At 38.1% G+C, this 24,582-nt stretch overlaps 1 long non-coding RNA gene across 11 annotated transcripts in view; it reads left to right on the top strand.

Moving 5' to 3' along the window:
- Positions 1–24,582, top strand: part of LOC118555710 (uncharacterized) — a 332,977-nt gene that overhangs the window by 247,572 nt on the left and 60,823 nt on the right. For 2 of the 11 annotated variants that reach the window (XR_013441394.1, XR_013441408.1), the window contains one exon: positions 21,423–21,760. The exons of 5 other annotated variants lie outside the window; for them this stretch is intronic. This is a non-coding gene — a long non-coding RNA (uncharacterized LOC118555710). Of the gene's footprint in view, positions 1–21,422; positions 21,767–24,582 lie in introns of those variants that run through there. 4 more of the 11 variants (XR_013441400.1, XR_013441405.1, XR_013441404.1 and 1 more) reach the window with 4 other exon arrangements.

Below are 24,582 nucleotides of genomic sequence, written 5' to 3' on the forward strand. Positions count from 1 at the left end.
AAGCATCAAGGCATGCTATGTGAACTCACTAGACAGATGCCCCACTTCTGGCCATAGGTGGCTCTGGGTCCAGTCTGTAAACAACACTGCTCCAGTCAAAAGACAAGCGATCTTCATACATCACTATGTTTATGTGGTATAAAGCCAAGAAGGGCTTTTCTCTTTGAGTTCCTTTAATTGGGAGTATGCTGATGCCTAATTATAAAGCATGTAATTGTAGTGCAGCAAAACCCCATGTCCAGCCACATTGGCCTCTGCATCTGGCATGCCCTTGGCTCCTGCATCTTCTCTCTTCCCTTCCCGGTACTAAACGCTGTCCAGTTGCTTCCTTATACCTTCCCTTCCTAAATGGTGTCTAGTGAAAATCTCTGAGTGTGAATAAAGGTACATTTCAGTTCTTGTATTTTCCTCTTCTGTTTGGTGTTGCTAAATTTAGTCAGCCATTCAATAGATATTTACTGCACTTTGTCTTCTTGATACTATTTGAGTTGTACCAAGGACTTGATTTTGAGTCGACATGTGGAAGATGAGTAGGAAGTCATTAAGTAAAGAAAAGGGGGGGAAGAACTCACTGGACTGACGAAACAGTGCCAAGTCCCAGTGGTAGGAAGCTGCAAGGCAGGTTTGAGGAAAGGAAAATTAGATACAGAGGCAGGAGGACCTAGGGTGAGAGGGAGGGTGATAGAACATGAACAAAAATGTCAGGAGATGGAGACTTGAAGGTCATGTGGAGGAGGTCGGTCCTTATTCTAAGATTAACACAAAACCACCAAAGCATTTTAAGCAGTGGAGTGATATGATCAGAATTGGGTTTTTCAAGTGTCTGGCTATAAAGAACAGAATGAATAGCAGGTGGGGAGAGGATGGTGGGGGTGGTTGCAGGGTTGATGTGCGATTACAGTTTTTCAGGAGAGAAATAAAGCTAGTTTGGTGTAGAGTTTGTCTATAATATAGCAGCAAACAAGTATATTCTTGAGGGGTATTTAGATGGTTAAATCTGTAGCACTAGATGGATTAGATATTATAAAAGCAAATTTTTTTAGAGATTTTTATTTATTTATTGGAGAGAGAATGACAGAGATAGTGAGAGAGAGCAGGAGCAGAGAGGAGAGGGAGAAGCAGGCTCCCCGCTAAGCAGGGATCCCAATGCAGGACTGGATCCCAGGACCTTGGGATCATGACCTGAGCTGAAGGCAGACACTTAACCGACTGAGCTACCCAGGTGCTCCTAAAAGCATCAAATTTAATTTCTGCGCATTTGATAAATCTCAGTCATCATTGAGCAGGTGTATAGTCCCTTTATTTTGTTTTATCTAGTTTATTTGTTTTGTTGGGAGGAATTTTTGGATGCTCTGAAGCATCATACTAAGGGCAGAGTGACTACTGACACTGACTGTGTATGAGTCATGCATTTTGTGACGGAGGAGAAATACCGAAGGGCAGTTCTTCTGACAGTGAAACCACCTCAATAGTGACTGATGTGACACAGGCGATGGGGGGGTGGTGGTGTCCTACAGACACAGGGAGGTGGGAAACTGAGGAAGAGGTGAAATGCCAGGAAAGTGAGAGAAGGAATGAAGGTTTTCTAGTGAATTCAAAGGGATTAAATGGGCCACTTGCCAACATAAAATAATTATCGATTCCTTCTATTGTATTTTAGACATATTAGATCACTTTTAAAAAATCTTGAAGTCTTCCTGAGAGTGCTCATGACGTGAGTTTTTTACATCCAATTTGGCAACTTAATTTGTGTTTAATAACTACTTCATCTCAGTGTACCATAAAATTGAACTGCAAAGGTTATTTTAAATAAGGACAGAACTCAAAAGTACATTTAGTTCAGCTTTTTATTATATTTTATTTTGTATTTGTTGTGTCATTAATATTGGTTATGTCACTTTTCTGACAGTTCAATACCCAATTATTTTCATTGTGTTTGCTGTTGGAATCCTGGCTCTCACAATTGAATGTGAACATTTTAATTGTTACTAAAAGAAGATAAAGGTGAATTTAAATAATATTAAACATTATATATATATGTATATATATATATATATACACATATATATATATATATATGATAGATGAAAATTGTTTTCCTGAGTTTGCATGAGGAATAACTAGGACATGAGATATGAGGCTGTGATAAGATATGTTTCTTCCTATATATTAGTGTACTGTGGACAATGGTAAGCATATAAACTTAACAAATGAATTATACTCTAAGTTCTTATCACATGCTAAGTGTGCTTATTACACAAAATGACAGCCTGATGCCCAGAGTTTCTCTTAAATTTGGGAAAGTGTATAATCACTTAACAAAAATTCTAGCAGATTCCTATTATTGACTTAGAATTAATTTCAGTATAATAGAATTTAAGTTTGTACAAATTTTAAAAAGTTACAAACTTTTTGTTCCTCATAGTTCATATATATATATATATATATACATATATATATATATACCTATATAGTTCTTATATGCCTATAAAATCATAAAAACTATAAATAATAAATCAAAAATCATAAAGCTGTAAATCAAATTTGTATAATACTATGAAAGCAATAGTACTTGAATTGCTAAGACTGTTTCATTGTGGCAGATGGAGCTATCCTGCTGAGACTAAATCACATTTTGCAATGTGAACATGGAATTGGGTGCTGATACAGAAGTTCTTTCAAGTGTGACATGCTTGTGTTTGCTAGTATGGATCGATTCTCTCTCTCTTTTGATCCATTGGAACAATTATGGGACCTAAATATTTGTTCTGTGTTGCAATGTCCTTTAGCCATCACTTGGGGTTAAGTTCCATATTAAACGCACCTCTGTTCTTACCTTTCTGTGACAATGAAGGTGAAAATATATGTTGTCGATGAGCTCTTCAATGCAGACAAAAATGAAAATCAAATGAGTGTGGTGAATTCGAAGTCAAGTGAAGAAAATGTTTTAAGGGATTGGGAGTGATTAACTGTACCATCCAGTACGATAAATGCTGAGAATTCATTGGTTTCAGAATGTGGAGGTTACCATTGACCTTGAGCCATTTTGGTAGAGTAAAGAAGGAAGTGATAAATCTTGAGTGAGTGACTGTGCTAGAGAATAGGAAGAGACAATTTAGGGACAGAAAATACAGACACCTTTTCTGAGGATTTTGCAGTAAAGTGATCAGAGAAAGAGTTGGTCGATGAAGAGGGAATAGGGAGAACAGTGGTTTTAGAAGATGGGAATAATGGCATGTTTGTATGTTTAGTGGAGAGGAAAATAATTCAGTAGAGAGGGAAAAGTGGATGATGCAGGAAAGAGAGAGGGTAGAATTACTAGAACAATGACTCTGAGTGAGTCTAAAGGGAGAGGGTATCTAGACTGCAAATGGAGAGTTTGGCTCTAAGTGAGTTCATTGATAGTTCACCCATGGTAGCAGAAGGAAAAGCAAATCATATGCTGATATAACCTAGTTTGTGAGTAGATGTGGATGTTCTTCTCTGAGCGATTCAATTTCTGGATGAAATCTCAAACCAAGCCATCTGTGGAGAGTGAGGATGGGGGAGGTGGTGTGAGACAGTTGAGGATCAAAGAGAAGTTATAAAAGAGTTGTCTAGGACAGGTTGAGAATGAATGGACCAGGATGGGAGATTTGGTTTCATAGCTGAATGACATTAAAGGCACAACTGAGTTCTGTAGTTGTCCCTTTAAAGGAGGGGTTGGTAAACGTTTTCTATAAAGAGCCACACAGGAAATATTTAGGCTTTGTAGTCCCTACAGTCTGTGTTGAAACCACTCAGCTCTGCTATTGCAGTTTGAAAGTCAGCAGAGACAAGATGTAAACCAGGGCTGCCATGCACCATCCACTAGTTGTGACAGCAAGAACTCTCCTCCCTTCTTTGGGACCCAACTTAAATGCCAGTACCTTATTGAAGTGTTGCAGACTGTCTTGGGCATAGTCAGTCAGGCTTCCTTCTGAGGTCTCCCATTGATCCACACCTTTCTGCCACACCCTTCACCTGCACTGGAAGTACTGGAGCTGGTTTGCTTTGGCTTGAGAGACCTGACAATTACATTTTCAGGAATTCTGTGAATTGTTTAATGTCATATATACAGCTTGAAATCAGACATGGTGAGAGACTTTATACCACAGAAAGTGGTAAACACTACAAATCAGGGTTTTTCTTACCTCCAAGAGCCAGTTGTTAATCATTTGCCTGTAATTAACTGGTTTGCATCACCATTTCCCCACCAGTCCCAGTTTCTCAAGAATAATGACTGTGTTCACTATTCAATTAATTTTTCTCGTTTCTCTACCTATGTGATTGTGGTGAATGTAGTACATGCCAAAACCTGTTGAATAATATTTTAAATGTTCTATTCTTTTCCTAATTAAAAATTCCAATCCACAAAATTTCTTCTAGTTTAATTATCTACTCCAAAGTCAACACAGTGTACCAACCCATACCTACCAGGATTAAGGAAGACATTACGTGTTTGTGAGATTAACCTCACATTGTATTTGACTTTATTCTATTTTTTTTTTCTGAATTGACTTTTATTTTAATCTCTTATTGCCCAACTGGCTCTATCATCATTTGCCTGGACATACATATCTGATGGTATGGTTCACAGTCTTTAAGAACATGAGGTTTGGAGACAGAATATCTCCTGACATTGGGCAAGTTACTAAACATGTCTCTTCTCATTTGTACAGTAGGGATAAAATGGTACCTACTTTGTAGGGTTACTGTGTAGATTAAATGAATTAATCCACATAAGATACTTAGAGCAGTACCTTAGGAATATTAGAGTGAAGTATCATTATTAACTTATTTTCCAGGCTTCCACTTTGCTTGTCTAAAAGTCCATCTTTTACAAAGCATCTAGAGTGATCTTCAGCAAACATAAATTGGATTACATGGTTCCTCTGCTTGAAAACCATTGATTATTTCATTACGCTGAGAATAAAAATCCAATTTCTTTTTCATGGACTATCGTCCTTACATGATCTGTCCCTGTGACTCCTTCTCATTCTCTGTACCATGATCCTCTGATTTCCCCAAGCTTTACAGATATGGTCTCCTTCCTCTCCTTGAATGTGCTAAGCTTTCTTTCTACCTAGGCTCCCTTTGCCCAGAATAGTTTCTTCCTAGGTCTAGGCCTATCACCTCTTCTCGTTATTCAGATGTTGGTCCAGACGTCCCCTTTCCAGACATCTCTCTTGAACACTCTTTCCAAAGGAGCTCAAACAACTCTCAGTACTCTCTATCACATCTTCCTGTTTTATGGTCTTTATGCCATTTATCTATATCTCAAATTGTCATATTTATTTGTATTTATTTGCTTCTTTGTTTTTGTTATTTTTCCAACTGGATGTAAGTTCCAAGAAAGTAATATGTATATTATCTATATTTTTCACAGCTGAATTTCTGGTGCCTAGAATAGCAGGATCTCAAAAATTATTATAAGATCAATAAATGACAGGGATAAATGTATATATTATCTTGCTCTTCTAATTTAAGAACTCAATTGATCAGCATGTCCTATTTTGATAAATAACATCACTGTCTATATATTGCAGCAGCCAGAAATCTTTGTGTCAGTCCTAACTTCCCCTTATCCTTCATCATCCAAATAATCAACTCTTACATTCTGTCCATCCTGGTTCCAAAATAGCTCATGAATCCTCTACTTCTTTCTATCTAGAATTATTTTATTTGTTTGGGTTTCTGATTGTCTCCTATCTTGCTCAGCTTTGATCTGTTCACTTCACTACAGCCAGAATAAACTTGCCAAATCCCAATTCTGATTGTGTCCCTTCATTGCTTAAAGCCCTTTAACATTAAAAGAGTTCTATGGTGTCGCAGAATTATTAATACCCAACCCACCCTATATCTTTCATACCCATCTGAGTTGCCTGAAGCTGGGGACAGTTTCTGGAAAGCCATAAATTTCTAATGGCTTTCCATGTCAGGTATACGATCCATCTCTCTCTATTTCTATGTGAGGGCTTTCTTTGGTACCATGACAGCTTGCTCAAAGCTCAGCAAATCCTCTGGAGCAACCCTCAGACAATGGGGAATGGCATCAATGGATAAATGTCCCAGCCATCCTGGCTTCCACAGCATCCACTGAGATGATTCTCAGATCACTGGAAGCTAAACTACTCCACATGGTACACCATGTAAGATTGAGGCCCATTGCCCATAGCCATACTTAGCTCATTAATAGACATTTTTCTGGATTTTCTTTCCTTATGTCTTCCTCATTGTGCATCCTGAAATCAGCCTCTAGATAAACTACCTGTATCCAAGACCTTGTCTTAGAGTCTATTCTTAGGGGAAAACAAACCATGAAATAGAGCTGGTAATATGCCCCTTGATCTGGCCTTGAATGTCCTCTCCAGGCTGTTTTCCGCAGTCAACAACTACTGCTTACCCACAGAAATCTTGCTTTTTGGCCATACTAATTCCTTGAGTATATAATACTTATTCTAACTTTATGTGCTTTTGCATCCTTTTGCCTACACCTTAAATATTACCTTCATTCCCCAGTGGCTAACCAAGTGCCTTGTTCAAAAAAGAGTCCAATGAATAATCGTCAAATAACTAGAGTCTAAAATTTATTCCTGCTCATGTACTTCCACAGAGGAGCCAAATTATTTGTTTATTTTTACATAATATGTTATGGGACTATTGCTAAAAATCTGAGAAGATATAAAAGCAGAATAGTAGCACACAGTAATTTTTAAAATTCCAGATACATATTTTTCTTTTTTTTAAATCAGCTTTAAATTAACCAGGTGCAAACCATCAACTATTTTCATTTGGAAATAATGGAACATCCAGCTCTCCAGAGAATAAAATTGTTTGAATAACATGGGTTTTTTTGTTTTTTTTTTAAAGATTCTATTTATTTATTTGAGAGAGAGAGAACGAGAGACGAGAGCATGAGAGGGAGGAGGGTCAGAGGGAGAAGCAGACTCCCTGCTGAGCAGGGAGCCTGATGTGGGACTCGATCCCGGGACTCCAGGACCATGACCCGAGCCGAAGGCAGTCGCTTAACCAACTGAGCCACCCAGGCGCCCTTAACATGGGTTTTTAATAAGCCAATACTAAGTGCAATTTTTCTTTTTCTAATAAGTCAAGTTCTTTTTATGGTGGGTTATCACATTATTATTCTTAATAATGGCCTTTTTGCCAAAAATGTTCCCTGAAAGTAGCATTTGCTTGGTTTTAAATAAATGTTAAAGTTGTACCAGCAAAGTGCTGATACCATTAAACTCAGTATGCTTTTATTTTTCTATAATACTTTTAGCAAGAGATGTATCTGATCCTGAGCATATAATTAGGGTATTTGAAGTAATCCATGCTTTAACATGATTTGAGATGATAAATACCAGTTAAAACAAACACGTTACTGCTCCTTTTCTGTTACTCCTTTTCTCTTTCTCACAACTAATCACTCAGTAATAACTTGGGTGTCTTTTTTCTACAATGCTTTAATTTTGATAAGATTAGCAAAAATCCAGAGTTTCTGCAAAACAGTAATATCTATTGATCTGATGAAATTTGGACAAACAGATGGTTGCTGTAGGGTCAAAATCCACTAGCAATATTACTTGTACAATAAATGCACATATTTTATTATATATATAGGCATATTATATATATATATATATATATATATATATAGGCAAGTTTTAATTTTCACATTCAATTTAGGTCTGAGCAATTCCCACTTATCGTTCAGAACTCAATGAAACATTTCATGGTGGCCTGCACTAGAATACTCATGTTTCCATGCGCCATGCATTTCTTCTTCACAATCTATTTTAGATATTGGTAATTATGTCTTTTTTTTTAAAGATTTTATTCATTTATTTGAGCGAGAGAGAGAGCAGAAGCAGTGAGAGAGGCAGAGAGAGAGGGAGAAGCAGACTCCCTGCTGAGCAGGGAGCCCCACTTGGGGTTCAATCCCAGGACCCTGAAATCATGGCCTGAGCCAAAGGCAGACACTTAACCCACTGAGCCACCCAGGTACCCCGGTAATTATGTCTTGAATGAATCGCTTCTCCATTAGGGCTACAAACTAAATGAGGATCCAAACTGCATCTGTGTTTTTCATCACTCCATCCCTAGCTCTTAGCACAGCACTTGATGCATAGTAAGTACTCAAAAAATGTGTGAAACTTCCTCCAGGATGCATCTATGCTTATTTTTCCAGCATACTGAGAATTTCAGTTGATAACTTCATTTATCCATACATCCAAGCATTTAACTTTACTTAAACATTTATTTATCCTACAAACTTTCATTAAGCTCCTAGTATATGCTGATGGATTACGCCAGGTACTAGGGCCTTAGAAATAAAAGACAGAATCTTTCTTTTTTTTTTTTTCCCAGAAACAGAGGGTGAGGAGGTGTTGTGGGAGGGGCAGCAGGAGAGAGAGAGAGAGAATCCCAAGCAGACTCTCTGCTGAGCACAAAGCCCGTCCTGGAGATGGATTTCATGACCCTGAGATCATGAGCAAGCCAAAACCAAGAGTTGGATGCTTAACTGACTGAGCCACCCAGGCACCTCAAGAATCTCTTTCTTTTTTTTTTAAAGAAGGGAAATAGAGAGGTAAATGATAATTAAAATATGGTAAAGTAAGGAAGGAAGCCAAAACAAATTAAAAAAAGACCTGTTCCTAACTTCTTCTTTCTCCCTTCTGGTTCTACTCTACAGATTGAATGTCATTATTGTTTTCAGTGTGGTTTATGGTTCAAAGTAAACAATAGTGACTAACTGTTGTGCTACACACAGCTTAAATAGGAAAAAGAAGGAATACTTTGCTGGGACATTTCAGAAATATTCAGAATAACGGTAACATAGCCTAGCCTATTTTTATGGGCAGGGGTCTCCAAAGTGGCTTTACCTTGTCAAAATGTGCTGTACGAGTCATCCCCCAGGAAGTTGTTAGAAATGCAAATACTAGGCCCCTCCCCAGACCTACTGATTCAGAGACTCCAGGGGTGGGCTTAGCAATGTGTCTTAACAAGCTCTCCTGGAGATTCTGATGCCCATACTGTACTAGTTGGAGAACCACTGGTCTAGCTGCTCCCCCATCTCTCCCAATGCAGATTTCCTCCATCTGCAGGTACTACCAAATTTGGAGTCAATTCAGTAGCTGATATTTTCAGCAAATAGTATGATAGGGATAAGTCAGTGACATGAATGTGAACCCAATTAAGGCTATTTCTTTACTTTGTCAATTTCAGGGTTCTCTACTATAACTCTAACCCATAACATCCTGGGAATATGTAGCTGTAAGCAAGATGGGAATAAACAAATTTGTATATACCAACACAGATTCGTTACTTCCTGGAATATCCAGCACACACCACAGACACACACGCTATTTTTGTTCTTTAATATATAGAGTTCTTTAAAAATGTATTTCTGAGTGAGCTTTAAGTTTTTTATAATTGTTTGCTTTGTAATGGGTGGCCTAAAAAATTTTAGTTTTACCACTCTGGAAATTCTGACTTTTCCTTTATTGCTCAATTGTGGTTTTTCAAAGAGGAAAGGCTTGCTCTTTTCCAACTCAAAGCAAATAAAGTTATTGTATTGTTCTATTTTGTGTACCTCCTCAAAAAACACATTTGATAACAGTTTATTGTTTTTTGAAAATTAGAATAGTGAAAGTATAGAAAGGCTTTCAGTGAAAAACATGTTACTTTGTCCTTTGTGAGCTATTTTTTATTTACTAGGACACTATTTAAGGTTGAAAAATTAATATGAATGCCCTCTGGAGAACACAAGTAATTCCATAAAGATAGTTGGAATTTCTTAGGAAATTCCAGGGAATATCAATCTGTGAATCAATCATTCCATAAATATTTTAGAAATGCCAAGATGCAAGACACAGCCCTGGATTCCGGGGTGGAACTGAGGTAATACTTAAACTGAATGGATAAATATACATGAAAAGCCAAGTTATAATATCGACTTAATAACAGATTGTTATGTATAGCTTATTTACATTATACTCTTTCAATCTATGATGCAGAAAGGGAAAGAATTGCTATCTTCATTTTCAAGTAGTAAAACCGAGGCTGAGATTTGCAAACATCAAGTGCCTTACCCAAGGTCATGAATCCCTATGCCAAGTGGCAAAGCCATGATGAAGACTAGCTCTTTGGCCTCCTATTATAGAATTTGTTCTATGACTTCATATTGCCTCCTATAAAAAACAAACAAAACAAACAACAGCAATGACCACTAAGAGATGGGGCATGATTGGATTTGTGAGTGAATAATACAGTTATTATATCTGCAAAATGCTCTTTTGTAGCAGTGCTGATTGTGAACGCCCTCTAATGAAGGAGAGAATGATGCATCTGGTTTTGGGCCACCTGACCTAAGAGTAGAAGAGCTCAGTCTTGGGGAAATGGATGGAGGGAAGCCCACAATGGATCAATAGTCTGCAAAGGGTGAATGCACCCTTAGACTTTGATGGCTATCTGAACATTGCCTAGTCCTGGCCATTTATTAGCAGAGACTCTCGTTAGCTGCCAAGGTCTGGTATGGTTCAACCTTCAGGGCCACATTAATGCTAACGAAGTGCGGTCAGTTCCAGACAGCTTTGTTTTTCTACAATTAAAACAATAAGGCAATGATTCTCCGTCAGGATCTCGTGGGTCTGTTGTCCCTGGATGTTATTTGGTGGTTCTGATTATTTTTAGAATCAAGACTATGACTTTTCTTCCCCTCATGAGGTCAAATCATGTGGTATGGGTCTACGTGCATTTTATATGGCTCTGCGCAGTGAGAAGTAATGTCGTTGGTGAACATAAAAACAATCGGTCTCGATTACCATTAAAATTGGACTCTGTAAAGAGTCCATGCTTAATGCTCAGGACTCCTGAAAGCTTGGTGTGTGCCCTTCCTTCTTTCTTCGGAACATCGGACATTAGACAGTAGATGGCAGTGTGAGATGGGGAATTTAAGTGTTGGCGGTGATTTGCTTGAAACTAGCCCAGTAAAAATGGCTTTTTGACTTGGAAGCATTTATTAAATGAACCTTCCGTCAGAGTTTTGTCTGGCAGCCAGGAACCCACCCTGGAAGGTGCTGGCAACCCACAGGTGCGGCTGTGTAACTGCTTTGTTTGAACTGGGGCCATTGCCCTGCTCCGAAGCAAGGTGGGGAGCGTTTGTGCACAGTTCATGGCCACAGAGCCCAGCAAACCGCCACTCAACCGTCCCGCACTCCTGGGCCCCCTCATCCTCTTTCGGGAAATTCATCGTATTTAAATGTCTAAGTAGCAGCTTTGATATATACAAAAGGTTAATGCTGTTTCAGGTTTTTACCTAAGTTTTTCTCCTTCCTTTTGTCCCAAACCTCTTAAAAATCAGAGGCAGCCAGTGAGGGGATTTCCAAACCGAAAAGCAAGCTATTACATGGGAGAATTTCTCAGGCCAGCTGTCAGGATACGATTCCCCATGGCTTACCAAATGATGGATTCTATTTAGAATTTGTAAGAAATCCTGGAAAACAGGAGAGGGTTGAAGCTGAGTTGGGCTTCTTTTCTATTATAGACCCTTAGCAGAAGAAGAATTTGGTATCTATAATTAGTTACCTCAACTTGTATCCCTCTAGAACACTTTATAATAAAAAATTGTATTTTAAGTAGGGAAGAAATAGCTAAAAACATTTGATTTACTCAACATTTTACTTAATAGAAAAGAGGTCGATAATTCTGTGAGGATCCTTGTTCTATATGCAGTAATTACAGGATTAAAATAAACCACATTATCAGAGTATCATAAAATTAGTAATTTTTTTCTGCTTCACGGACCTATGTAAAACTACACCTATGTAAAACTACACCCGTTACATTCTGCTTCACGGACCTATGTAAAACTACAACTGATCACAATTAGTTGTAATTTCTAACTGGTTACATTTTAGCTCTTGTGTGGTATAATATTCATTACTTAACCTCGCTAATCTCCACTTTTCTCAACTGTAAAATGGAGACAATAGAAGTACTTATTCGACTGTACAGTAGGCCCTAGTCTTTATAATAAGCCTGGTACAATAAATATCAGCCATTGTTGTTTTATAGATAATTGCTGAGTACAGGTGTATTTTCAAACAAAAGTATTTTCTTCTCATTTCTCCAAGTAACTAAAAAATATAGTGAATACTACTAGTAAAACTCCCAAACAAACAAAATTGGGTAGGTAAATCTGCTTAAAATAGGATGTATACCAAATGAAGTGCAGGAAAATTTGGGATCATCTATATGAACAGTAATTTTAATCAATGTGCTTAAAAGGAGAAAGAATGTTATATAAGCCTTCATATTTGTATGTGTGCATGTGTGAGAGAGAGAGTTAGAGAAAGACAGAGAGAGAGGGAGAGAGAAAGAATGTGTATATTCGTGTAAATATATATATATGTACATATATATACGATCTTATTTATGTATTTGAGAGAGAGCGCGCGCAAGTGTGTGCACATGCAAGCCGAGGGGGGGGGGCGGGGAGGAGGAGCAGAGGGAGAGGGAGAAGCAGATTCCCCACTGAGCAGAGAGCTCAACTCAGGCTTGATCCCAGGACCCTGGGATCATGACCTGAGTTGAAGGCAAACGCTTAACCAACTGAGCCACCCAGGCACCCCTGTGTACATATACTTTAATTCATTACTTAACCAATGCTTGGGTTAACTGGTGACAAAGATACATTTTCAGGAAGGGGAAATAAAAGCATGAGAATAAAGTATTTGCCTGAAGATGCAGAAACCTCTTCCTTTTAATAGGCAGAACTTCTCTTTATCGTGTGAAAATAGAGAACAGAACTTGAAGGACAAGTGTTTGGGCATGAAAATGGTGGTCACCTACGTGAAACTGAAAATTCCTATTGAGAAAAATGTTCAGTGAACTAACTTATGTTTATCACGAGGAAAAGTTAATTCAGAGGAGTTGACCAGTGAGTTGTGTTTAAGTATCAAGAAGTTCCTTGCCAACTTCACCACTTCTTTCTTTTTCGTATTTTCCAGTTGTTTTTTTTTTTTCATCTTGTTTGGTTTTGTTTAGATTAACGTTTCCAAGTCCACATATCTGAGTTCTTCTCCTGGCTCTGCCATTTCCAAGTTCTGGGATCTTGGGCAAGTTGCTAAATGGGTCTCTGTCTTCACTTGTAAACATACGGAATAATAACAGCTCAGGTTCTTGTGAGATGAAATGAGGAAATGCACAGAACACCTGCCAGCTTTGTGTCAGGATCTGGAAAGTCCTCATTTAATGAAAGCCTGAAAAAAGGACCCTTTGACTTGACAATTACAGAATTAGAAAACTATAGAATAGAGTCATGGCTGAAAGAAGCTTAAGATGAATCAAAACCCCTTATTTTCCAGATAAGGAAAATAATGCCTAGAAAGATTTAATAAAGGCTTTGAAGATAATTTAGTATTTTAAGCTGAATTGGAAAAGATCAAGAAATGTTCAGGAGGAGGAACGGGGGGAAGAGTATTCTAGGGAGAGGGACCAGCAGGGGTGTAGAGACATGCAAGCAGACATGGGATACTGGAAAAATTAGGTAGAGATTAGGAAACAAAAGTAGAAAGTGGAGATTTAAATCTGCGGGGAAAATAATTATAACCAGATAGTGAAGGATTTTACAGATTATTCTAGATATTTACAGCTAGAAGATTTACCCTCATTTATCTTCCAGCAATTCTAAGAAGTAGGAAATGCAAATGATCTCAAGTTTATCACTGATCACCTGACCAAAAAATATCTAATTATATACGGGTCTTCTGATTTCTGAATTTGTTCATTTAAACTACATTGCAAACAATCCTGGATTTATTTGAACCAACATTCCAATAAGTCAAATAATAAACAAGAGTTAGTTGCAAGGAGCAAGGATTTTTGTTTATTGCTCCATCCACAATTCCTAAAGCAGTGACCATTTCAAAACTGGTAGAACCGATGAATAGCAAACATTTATTGAGTGCTTATAAAGTATCAGATGTTCTTTTAAATACCTTTACATGGATTAATGGATTAAAGCACTTTTAGAGAATTGTGTTATATTTTGGTGCATTATTTTATAAATTATTGCAGGACAAGGAAAGGGTAATATGATATTGAAAGCTCAAATAATACAATCAAATGTATTCTCAAAAGACACGGTTCGTAGAGAAGAAAAGATTTATTTAGAGAGTGAAACTTGTCTTCAAATATTAGAAAACCCATCATGTCAAAGATGTAGACCTATTTTGGAGCATAATCTCCAGAGAGTTTCCTGGGGTCCATGTGTGGGTATTATAAGGAGCTATATTTTGATTTACTATTTGAAGGAATTTTCTAAACTTTCTGACAATTTAATTTAACCAACTGTAGAACAGGTTAGCTTGGGATGAAATAAGCTTCTGTTTACTCATGATACTCATGCAAAAACTTGAGGGTCCATTGATCCCATTTAACAGATTCATTCTTTGAATGGCAGGTTAAACTATATGATATCCAAGGTTTATGCATCTGCTAGGAAGTTAGTAGACCAGTTGGATTATTTTGATTCAAGATTGTAGAGAACCAGTCTATTAACATGTATGTTTAAAAGCAATTGGCCTGTTTCAAATCAGCTTGGAACATCAGTTAAAGAAAAAAAAAAATCTCTGGCCTTTTCTCAATGTCCTTTCCAAGTCAAAGCAGATTATTCACAGTTTCCTTTAATGTCTGCTATACTGTTTATGAGGAATGACTCAAGGGAAGTTTTTCTTTAATTCAAAACAAACAGATTGCTTACATGTTGAATGGCTGGCTGATACTTAGATGTTTCCTGAGAATGTTTACTACTTATCAGGTGTTGTATTACCTGAACTTTTGGTGACTCACAAGGAGGCATAGATATCAGGTCATGAACTCTTGCTACTGACTTTCAGATCACTCTTTGGGTTAACTATGAATTTTCTGAGAAAAAAAATTCTTTATAAAGCATCATAAGCAACTGGTAGTGTAGGAAACCATTAAATTGCAAAGTGGACTCTCATGTCTTAGAATATTGGTAAGGAAATGGTTATACCTCCTTATCTGGAGCTTCTCCTGCAGGAGGCTCTGAATAACAGGGCCACGTTATTTTTCTGAGGAGATATATGAGCTAAAGTTTATGAAACATCAAGTTTGGATCAGAACTTCGTTCTTTCTGTTTCTCGTTTTCTCAGCTGAGATCTTATTTCCAGAGGCTCCTGCTAGCCTGCTCCCATTCCTGGCTGAAGGGGATGGCAGCTAAAAGACGGATGCCGTTAAATCATGAACACCTCAGAGATGGTGACCCTAGGCACTCCTTCTTCTCTTCCCCACGCATGCTGTTAGATATAATTCAGGGTTCCCTGGCCAGCCCAGTTAAAGTTCAAATAGTTGTTCTCTCTTATTGATAGAGAATGGAGAGCAATGGATGCAGAGCCAAAGGAGTGAGCTGGCCTCATGGCTTAAGACTGTCTGATTGATTGATTGATTGATGATTGATTTTTAAAAGATTTTATTTATTTATTTGAGAGAGAGAGAAAAAGGGAGCATGAGTGAGGGATGGGGGGCAGAGGGGGAGGGAGAAGCAGACTCCCCGTTGAGCAGGGAGCCCGATCATGCAATGCACCATCCCAAGACCCTGAGATCACGACCTTAGCTGAAGGCAGATGCTCAATAGACTGAGCCACCCAGGCACCCCAAGACTGTCTGATTTAATAAAGATAACAACCTTCTTCATTGCTTTGGGTAAGCCTGTTGGACATTTTTAATTTTTCTTTTGACTTGGAATTTTAATTCTTACATAAGGAAATTTAAAATTCTTAAATTTCTTTCCTTTTAAACTCTAATCAGGATATATAGAGGAAAAATCACCTTTGATTTTTTTTTTAGGATTAAAAAAAGTGAACAAGACTTCTAGTTGAATCAATAGGAAAAATCAACTTTTGATTTTTTAATTAATTAAAAAAACTGAACAAGACTTCTACTTGGATTAGTTAATTAATTCATATAACCAGAAACTATACACTCTTAGGTCATTAGAGTAATGGGCTTAGGGCTACATGATTGTATTAAAGGGTTAATGGTTGGAGTTTGGAGAAGTCATTTCCTGGGCTCAAAGATTAGAAAATCAGCAGTCCCTTAAAGTATGTATTTCCCAAATAGTATTTCTATAAATATAATTTTCATTCACTGGTTCCCACAAATAACCTGCTTTATTTTTCAGATACTATGTGACTATTTGGAGGTCAGGATCTTGGCTTTTTATCCCCAAAGTGGTTGATAATAGGTGTACCCCTACTTCTGGGGGGAAGGGGCATTCTTTCATGAGTACAGTTTCTCTGAAGTTTAGAACTGTTAGCAAATGGGGTGGCAGATAGAGCAGGGAGCATGGATTTAGTACATGTGAATCCCAGGGTCTTTCCTGCCACCAACAGCCAGTGTGACAGGATATAAGTCACTATCTCTCTGGGAGAGTTTTTTCATCAGCAAAAATGCAAAAGTGAGCCTAGATGACTTTTAATCTTCCTGCCAGCTTTAACATACATGTTTCTATATTAACAATATTTTTGAAAAGCAGTGAAGCCACCCCTTGAGAATAGAATGCCTTGTATGGCCTTTTGAAAAAGGACGAAAAGAATGTGCTTACATTTAAGTAAAATTTCAAACAAATAATGTCTTTCCAAGTAATATAAAAATTATTAACTTTGGAGATAACATTTCCCCAGATTTGTTAGATTTGTTTGTTTTGCGGGTCTTTTGTTTCGTTTTGTTTTCACATTTTTAGTAAAACGTGTTAGTACAAATAGTGAAGAAAGTTAATGTCCTTTCAGATCATGTTATTTGTCGAAGTTATGATTGTGACTTGACAGTTTCTTAAGGCCTACTGCTTTAGCCAATTTCAGAGAGTTTCATTGGCTTGTTTATTTCAGGTTTATTTAGGCTGTTCTTTCTGGAGAGGAAAAAAATTGAAAGGAATAGATAAATATCCAGATGAAAAGCTTCCTCTTGCCTTCCTAAATGTTTTAGTTGTTTCCCCTATCATCTTACTTTTTCAAATAGGCCAACGATCTATGCTAACAAATGTATTAGACCGCACAGGGTTTGGCCTAGGAAGTAACTTACTAACAAGCACATGGCCTCCCATAGTTTTCTCTGGGAACCTTTTTGAGCCTCTTATAAGGCTTTATGTCCTCTTAAATTGAAGTCTGTTTCTTTCTATTCTCAAATCCCCAATTCCTCTTGGTTGTAAATTGTCACTCATGTGTATGGTCTCTTTTGGCAAAACCAGAGCATCACTCTGTATGTTGTGCTGGGTGTGAGTCACCTGGCGTTCTGTCGCCTTTATCTTATGCTGCCTGTAAACACCGCTGAACTTTCTCTTCCTGGATTTGCCTTAATTCACTCTGAGTTCACATTCTGGCTCATTGCATCTGTTTTCACTTGCCGTTTTCACTGTTTTGAGAACAAAATAATAGTTCTGATCCCCATAGGGGTCAATTACCTTCACTGTGATCGCCATCACATATTTCATTTCCAACCCAAAATGCCATTTTGCACTTGGCTTGTTCACATCATGGTTAAGGGAGGCAATGTGGATCGGAGTCAGAAGGGAGGCAAATATTTTGAATAGATTTATACAAATCCATCAGTGCACCTGGAAAAACTGTACAGCACGGCGGATGGAGCATAGGTATTAGAATCAGAAACTAGCATTCAAATCTAGGCTTTGCTACTTATTAGCCATTGACCTTAGATGGTCACATAACCACTATAAATTCATTTTTTTTCATGTATATGTAGGCAATAATAACAATCCTATTGGATTGTTATATGGAACAGAGATAATGAATAACATATTCAAAATGCCTGGCACTTGAGAGAGGGGTACTAAATAAATACCACTACTTATTATTATTAATACCACAACAAAGTTAACGCATCTCTTTCTTTATGAGCCAATAGCCTGGTCCTCAATGCAATTTGACAATTATTCATTGGATTCCAAGTGGATACTCTAGTCTTTGTGTAGGACATATGAGAGAAGTCCCTTAACCTTTCCCTCATCATAAGCTCTGCCTACTATACACAGTCCAATACTTCAGTGAAATACTCAAAGCTCTTCTCAACTTGTCAAAGACTGGCTCTTGGCCAAACTTTCCAACCCCTACTCTTCCCTTTGCTCCCAGAGTCTGCATTCTTGCATTCATCCAGGCTGCTCACATCCATATGCCTCCTTATGTTTCCTTAGGCTGAAGACAGACCAGCATGAGGCAAATCGTACTCATTTGAAGACCCAACATAAATGTGACTTTCCTTGTGGAGTCTTTCTTGACCTGTCTTTCTACCCCATCCTCACAGGAAGGGCCCTTTATTTCAAATGCACAGCATAGTAAGCCTTTCACAAATATTGTCCCCTGGTTCCTTTTCTCTCTTACCTATCTTATTGCTCTTACCTGTCACTACTGTAAGTTTCAGCTAGCAAGACCTGTGGCTTAGATGTCTTCTTTGGGAGAGGGAGAAAGAAGAGAATTCTGGCTCCATTATTTATTAGCTGTGTGACTTGGACATGTTCAGAATCTGTCTTTATATCTCCCAACGGAGGTTCTCAATGTGCAAGTGAGCTAATATGCATTGGCTCATAATTAATGATTACTTTTTAAACATGATGATAGTGGAACCTCTATGTTGATTTCTACATGGTGATGTAGGTTGCCTGTTACTCGATCTGAGCTCATCAAAGCCTGGGCTAATACTTCTTCCTGTAGCTCCATTATCATCCCAGTGCCTACCAACTATCGGCTGAGCGCATGCACCCTTGCATGTCTTCCTTTCCTCCAGAAATCTTGCTTCACTGGGGGCTCCCAGGGGCTCCAGCTAGCATCTAGGCACCCATATACTTCCTTCTTCAATGCAGCATCTCTTCTAGGCTCATGGTGTCCTCTGGCATTTTTGCATCCTTGGTGGCTTTTGATTGTTCCTAAAATTAAAGTGAGAAGGTTTAAAACGTTCCCCATATTTCCTTTTATGTTGTCCCATTTCCTCCACTGGCAGACTTCCTTTCTGGTTCTCCAGGCAGGGTTCATATATCTAACTATCCACCTTCCACTTGATGGAAAACGAAAGTTTTGGTGCAAACTATATAACAGACAGCAATGGAAAAATATCATTCAAAAGTAAAAAAAAAAAAAAAAGACAGGCTGATTGATTAGCTCATTATAATAAGAAATACATTTTTTAGACTAGATTTGAGTGAAAGAAAATCATACTGTTTTTTGCATTTGTGCTTGGTGAGTTTTACAGCTTTGCTTTGGCTTTGACAACAGGGTGATTGCTAATCTTGTGGGAGGATATGTGCAAAACCAGGAAACAAGGAAAATACTGCTAAGAAAATCAAGGACATTTCTAAAAAGATGTTAAATACAATGTTTGCCTCTGGTTTGGATGTGTTCATTTGCTTGAATTGGGTCACACATTTTGGGGATGTCGGAATATCCTTCTCTTAAGTGGAATTAATACAAGAGCCGGAGCCCTGAAAACCTAGGTAGTTTCCACTTGTATGTTTTTCATCAAAGGCCTTGAGTTGATTCAATTAATTATGGCGCCCCGCTGAGTTCCATTTTCATCTGAACCCACATGGCAAAGCTGTAAATGGTACGTGCAAATAAGGATCCATCTCTGGGGAGAGCCTTCTTATAAGAATGCCTGTTCTCACTTTGTGAGTTGCCAACCATGTGCTAAGCTGGGTTTCAGGGCTGTGACCCCCAGAAAGGGAACATGTCTTGTCTTTTCTCTTCTTTTTTTTTTTTTTTTTTTTTTAAAGATTTTATTTATTTATTTGAGAGAGAGAGAACACATGAGAGGGGATAGGGTCAGAGGACGAAGCAGACTCCCTGCCGAGCAGGGAGCCCGATGCGGGACTCGATCCAGGGACTCCAGGATCATGACCTGAGCCGAAGGCAGTCGCTCAACCAACTGAGCCACCCAGGCGCCCCTCTCTTCTTTTTTGATATTAGTGTCAACATCTTCCATTTTACATAGATTTGAAGAACAAGGCAAGATGTGAAAAATGCATTTCTATTAAAATGAAAATGAAAGATCGCCCATTTCAGGAATTCTGATGGAAGTATATTCTGTTCTACCTTAATAATGCCAAAGGATATATCAGAATGTCTTTACTTTCACTCAGGTGTCATGAAAAATCAAGCCTCGGCTCAAATCTTTCTTGTTATTGTTGCATTTCAATTAAAATTATATATCATAAAAATGGGATAGGAGTGTATTTTAACCTCAGAATGATTCATGACGGGCCCCTGTATGGAGAAATATTTTTTAAGACACATTATAAACAAACAAAATCGAATGCTAAATGATTATCTTTTTACATGTTTCACGGATTTTTGGCTTTAGACAGCACATCTAATCATGACAGAGAGCCTGGGATTTTCAGTTTCTTTTTGACTTGCAAACTCAAATAAATAGCACGATCCTGTAGGTATTTCACTGGGCCCAATACTGGCCTAGATTTGTCACTGAATTTAAGGTTGGAATGCGGTTTAATACATAGTACATACCATAGTGAGCTCTCTGTAGGCCAGGGTTCAAAGCCAGGTCGGCCTCTGGGGAACTCTGAAAACTTGATCAACCTCTTACGTCTCCAGGTTTCCTTTTTGCTATCATAAATGGGTATATTAATGCCTACCCTGCAGAGTGACTCTGAGAATCAAATATTTTATGATACATAAAGATCTTCAACTGTGCATGGCATATATAATACCATGTATGGTCCCTGGACCCACAGCTTAAACATTACCCGGGAAGTTGTCAGAAATGCACATCCTTGGCCCCATACCAGATGCACTGAATCAGAAATCCGGGTGTGGGGCCAGGTACCCATATTTTATTAAGCCTTCTAGAGAATTCTCATGCATGCTCTAGTTTGGGAAATTGTCATAGTGTGTAATAATCTATACAAGGATATTTACTAACTTAGGTAAACAGCGATTTAGAATTATCCTAGAAACTCAGTAAATGAGGTGAGTCATGCTTTCTTAAAGAACACTCTTCCTTACAAATACAACATCTTCAGGTATAAATAAAAAATATCAAACAATTATTGATAACTTATTATCTCCTAGAGCATAGGAGAGGTGCAGTACTAATTATTTTACTTAATCCTCACAACAACCTCAAGAGAGAGGTGCTATGAAGGTAACTAGGATTACAGAGGCTCACTTGACGTACATTGAGGTGGGTCTCTCCCTCAAACAGACTTCAGAAACGTTATGCTTAACTACAGTTAGAAAAGTACTCTATGCAGTCACCCTGATCATAGAATTTTATTTTGATAAAATTGCTGAACATTCACAACTGTATTCCAATTCTTTTAGTTTTTAATTTTTTAATTTTTCAAACAGCTTCATTGAACTTTAACTGATATACAAAAATGCACATATTTAAAGTATACCATTTGATGAATTTGGACATATGCATACATCTGTGAAATGGTCAGCACAGTCAAGATAAAAGACATATCCACCACCTCTAAAAGTTTCCTCGTGTCAACCATGAGAGACGATGGACTCTGACAAACAAACTGAGGGTTCTAGAGGGGAGGGGGGTGGGAGGATGGGTTAGCCTGGTGATGGATATTAAAGAGGGCACGTTCTGCATGGAGCACTGGGTGTTAAGCACAAACAATGAATCATGGAACACTACATCAAAAACTAATGATGTAATGTATGGTGATTAACATAACAATAAAAAAAGTAAAAAAAAAGTTTCCTCGTGTCTGTTTTTTTGTTTTGTTTTGTTTTTTGTTTTTGTCTTTGTTGTTGTTGTTTTAAGAACATTTCAGATGATATTTATTCTAGCAAATTTTTAAGTGTACAATACAATATTTCATTTTATTCTAATTTTTTTAAAAGTCAGTTCTATAGAAAGTCTTCTTCACAATCTATATTGTATGTCAGTGTTTATACACACAAATATATATTTTTATACATGTTTTTATATATATTTATGTATGTGTGCACATGTACCTATGTATAAATTTCTTGAGAGCAGAAATCACATTTATCTTATTCATCCACTGCACTTCAGTGTTTAAAACAGTACCTGGCATATAAGTATATAATTTGAACTCAATAATTACTAATTTAATGAACAAATGAGTGAATGAATGCACCTCTACTAGTCCTGGTAAAAACAAAACAAAACAAAAAACCAATCAAAGCAAAAAAACTGGGGCACCTGGGTGGCTCAGTCATTAGGCGTCTGCCTTCCACTCGGGTCATGATCCCAGGGTTCTGGGATCGAGCCCTGCATTGGGCTCCCTGCTCAGTGGGAAGCCTGCTTCTCTCTTTCCCACTCCCCCTGCTTGTGTTCCCTCTCTCACTGTGTCTCTCTCTGTCAAATAAAAAAATATAATCTTAAAAAAAAAAACAACATAAAAAACAAAAAAAACACCAAAGACTTACAGCTGTAGAAGCCAGGATCTGTTTTTCTAGTCCTGTTGAACTGAAGAAACTGTGGTTAAACCTCCATTTTTTAAAAAATTTTATTAACATATAATGTATTATTTATTTCAGGGGTACAGGTCTGTGATTCACAGTGCTCACCATAGCATACACCCTCCCAAATGTCCATCACCCAGCCACCACATCCCTCCTACCCCTCTCCACTCCAGCAACCCTCAGTTTAGAAAGCAGATACATTCAGGGCGCCTGGGTGGCTCAGATGGTTAAGCATCTGCGTTCGGCTCAGGTAACGATCTCTAGGTCCTGGGATCGAGCCCCATGTCGAGCCCCACATCAGGCTGTTGGGCTCCCAGATCAGTGGTGAGTCTGCTTCTCCTTCTCCCTCTGCCTCTCCCCCCTGCTTGTGTGCTCTCTCTCTAATGAATAAATGAAATCTTAAAAAAAAAAATAAAAACCTCTCCTTTAAAAAAAAAAAGAAAGCAGATACATCCACTTTAGTATTTTTAACATTGATATGGCCAACCCGCTCACAAGTCATTAGATCAATGTGACATTTCATTCAGCCATTAATCATAAAGACAAATTTTGAGGTTGAAAAGGACCTTAGAGAACATCTAATCTCTCCTTTTGCAGGGTGGGAATTTAGGCCCAGAGGTGAAGTGACTTGTTCAAGGTTAAACGCTGGCTAAGGGTGAGGCTGGAAGTGATGCTGGAAATCCAGGTAGGCTGATTCCTGGCCCAGCACTTTCTCATGCTGGACTCTCTTCATATACCTGTGCCCGGCTCTGGCTGAGTTTGGACAAGTAATACATGAAATGCAGTCACATGCTACCCTCCTACAATCCCACATTTAATCTGATTGAAAAGTGCAAAAGCAAATTTCTTCTTTTTTTTTAAATTAATTTATTTATTTTAGAGACAGAGAGAGAGAGTGTGCACCAGCAGGGGGAGGGGCAGAGAGAGAGAGAATCTGGAGCAGAGTCCCCAGGGAATGCAGAGCCCGAAGAAGCGCTTGATCCCAGGACTCTGAGATCATGACCTGAGCCGAAATCAAGAGTCAGATGCTTAACCGACTGCACCACCCAGGCACCCTTGCAATTTTCTTCTAAACTGGCTTTGCCACCAATAAGCTGTATAATCACCAACCAATTAACTCAGTGTGCTTCAGTTTCTTCACCTCTAAATCTTAGAAAAATAATAATACCGGCTTCACAAGAATGCTATGAGGATTAAAGGAGATTAAATGTGTAAAATATTTAGAACAGCACAAGGCCCATGGTAAACTCTTTGCAGGCGTTAACAATTTTTCCTCGTATTATTTTGGGGAGGAAAGTTCGTTAGTTGGGCATTTGTTTTGAGCTGGAGTGATGAACAGGGAAAGGGAAAGCCCGACTGAGTGATGAGTTTTCATAGGATGCAGACCAGCAAAGTCCTCCCGGTTCCTATCTATGACCAGACAAGCAAGCAATGCTCCTTCTTACTCTTTTTCCCACTTAATCTGGTAAATTGGGAGTATTAGTTTATGTTATTTATTGTAAATTTCTGACTTGAGCAAATATGACTGGCTAAATGGAATGACTTAAATTCTTACCCAAAGCTTTGGATTATAAGCACAAATTCCACTTGGAATGATCAATTCACATAAAAATGAACCATATGTTCAATATTACATAGTTGATACCTGAAGAAGAGAAGTCTTTAGTAGGTCTGCAGTTTGTGATGAAGAATAGAAAGGCAAATCTTGCTTGAAGAAATGGTTATGTTCTTGAAAACTTGTCAATAAATTAAATCTTTAAAAAAAATCATGATTTACATATTTCTGTGAAACTTCTTATTTTCCAAAAAATCATAAAGGGAGTGCAGTCTATAGTTTTTTAAAAAGATTTTATTTATTCATTTGAGAGAGAGGCAGAGACAGAGACAGAAAGAGCACAAGCAGGGGAAGAGGCAGAGGGAAAGGGAGAGGCCGACTCCCCACTGAGCAGGGAACCTGATTTGGGACTCGATCCCTGGACCTGGAGATCATGACCTGAGCCGAAGGCAGACGCTTAACCAACTGAGCCACCCAGGCGCCCCATTCAGTCTATACTTTTCTCTC

This window comes from Halichoerus grypus, chromosome 9 (genome assembly GCF_964656455.1).
Source record: "Halichoerus grypus chromosome 9, mHalGry1.hap1.1, whole genome shotgun sequence".
In the NCBI taxonomy this organism is placed as follows: domain Eukaryota; kingdom Metazoa; phylum Chordata; class Mammalia; order Carnivora; family Phocidae; genus Halichoerus; species Halichoerus grypus.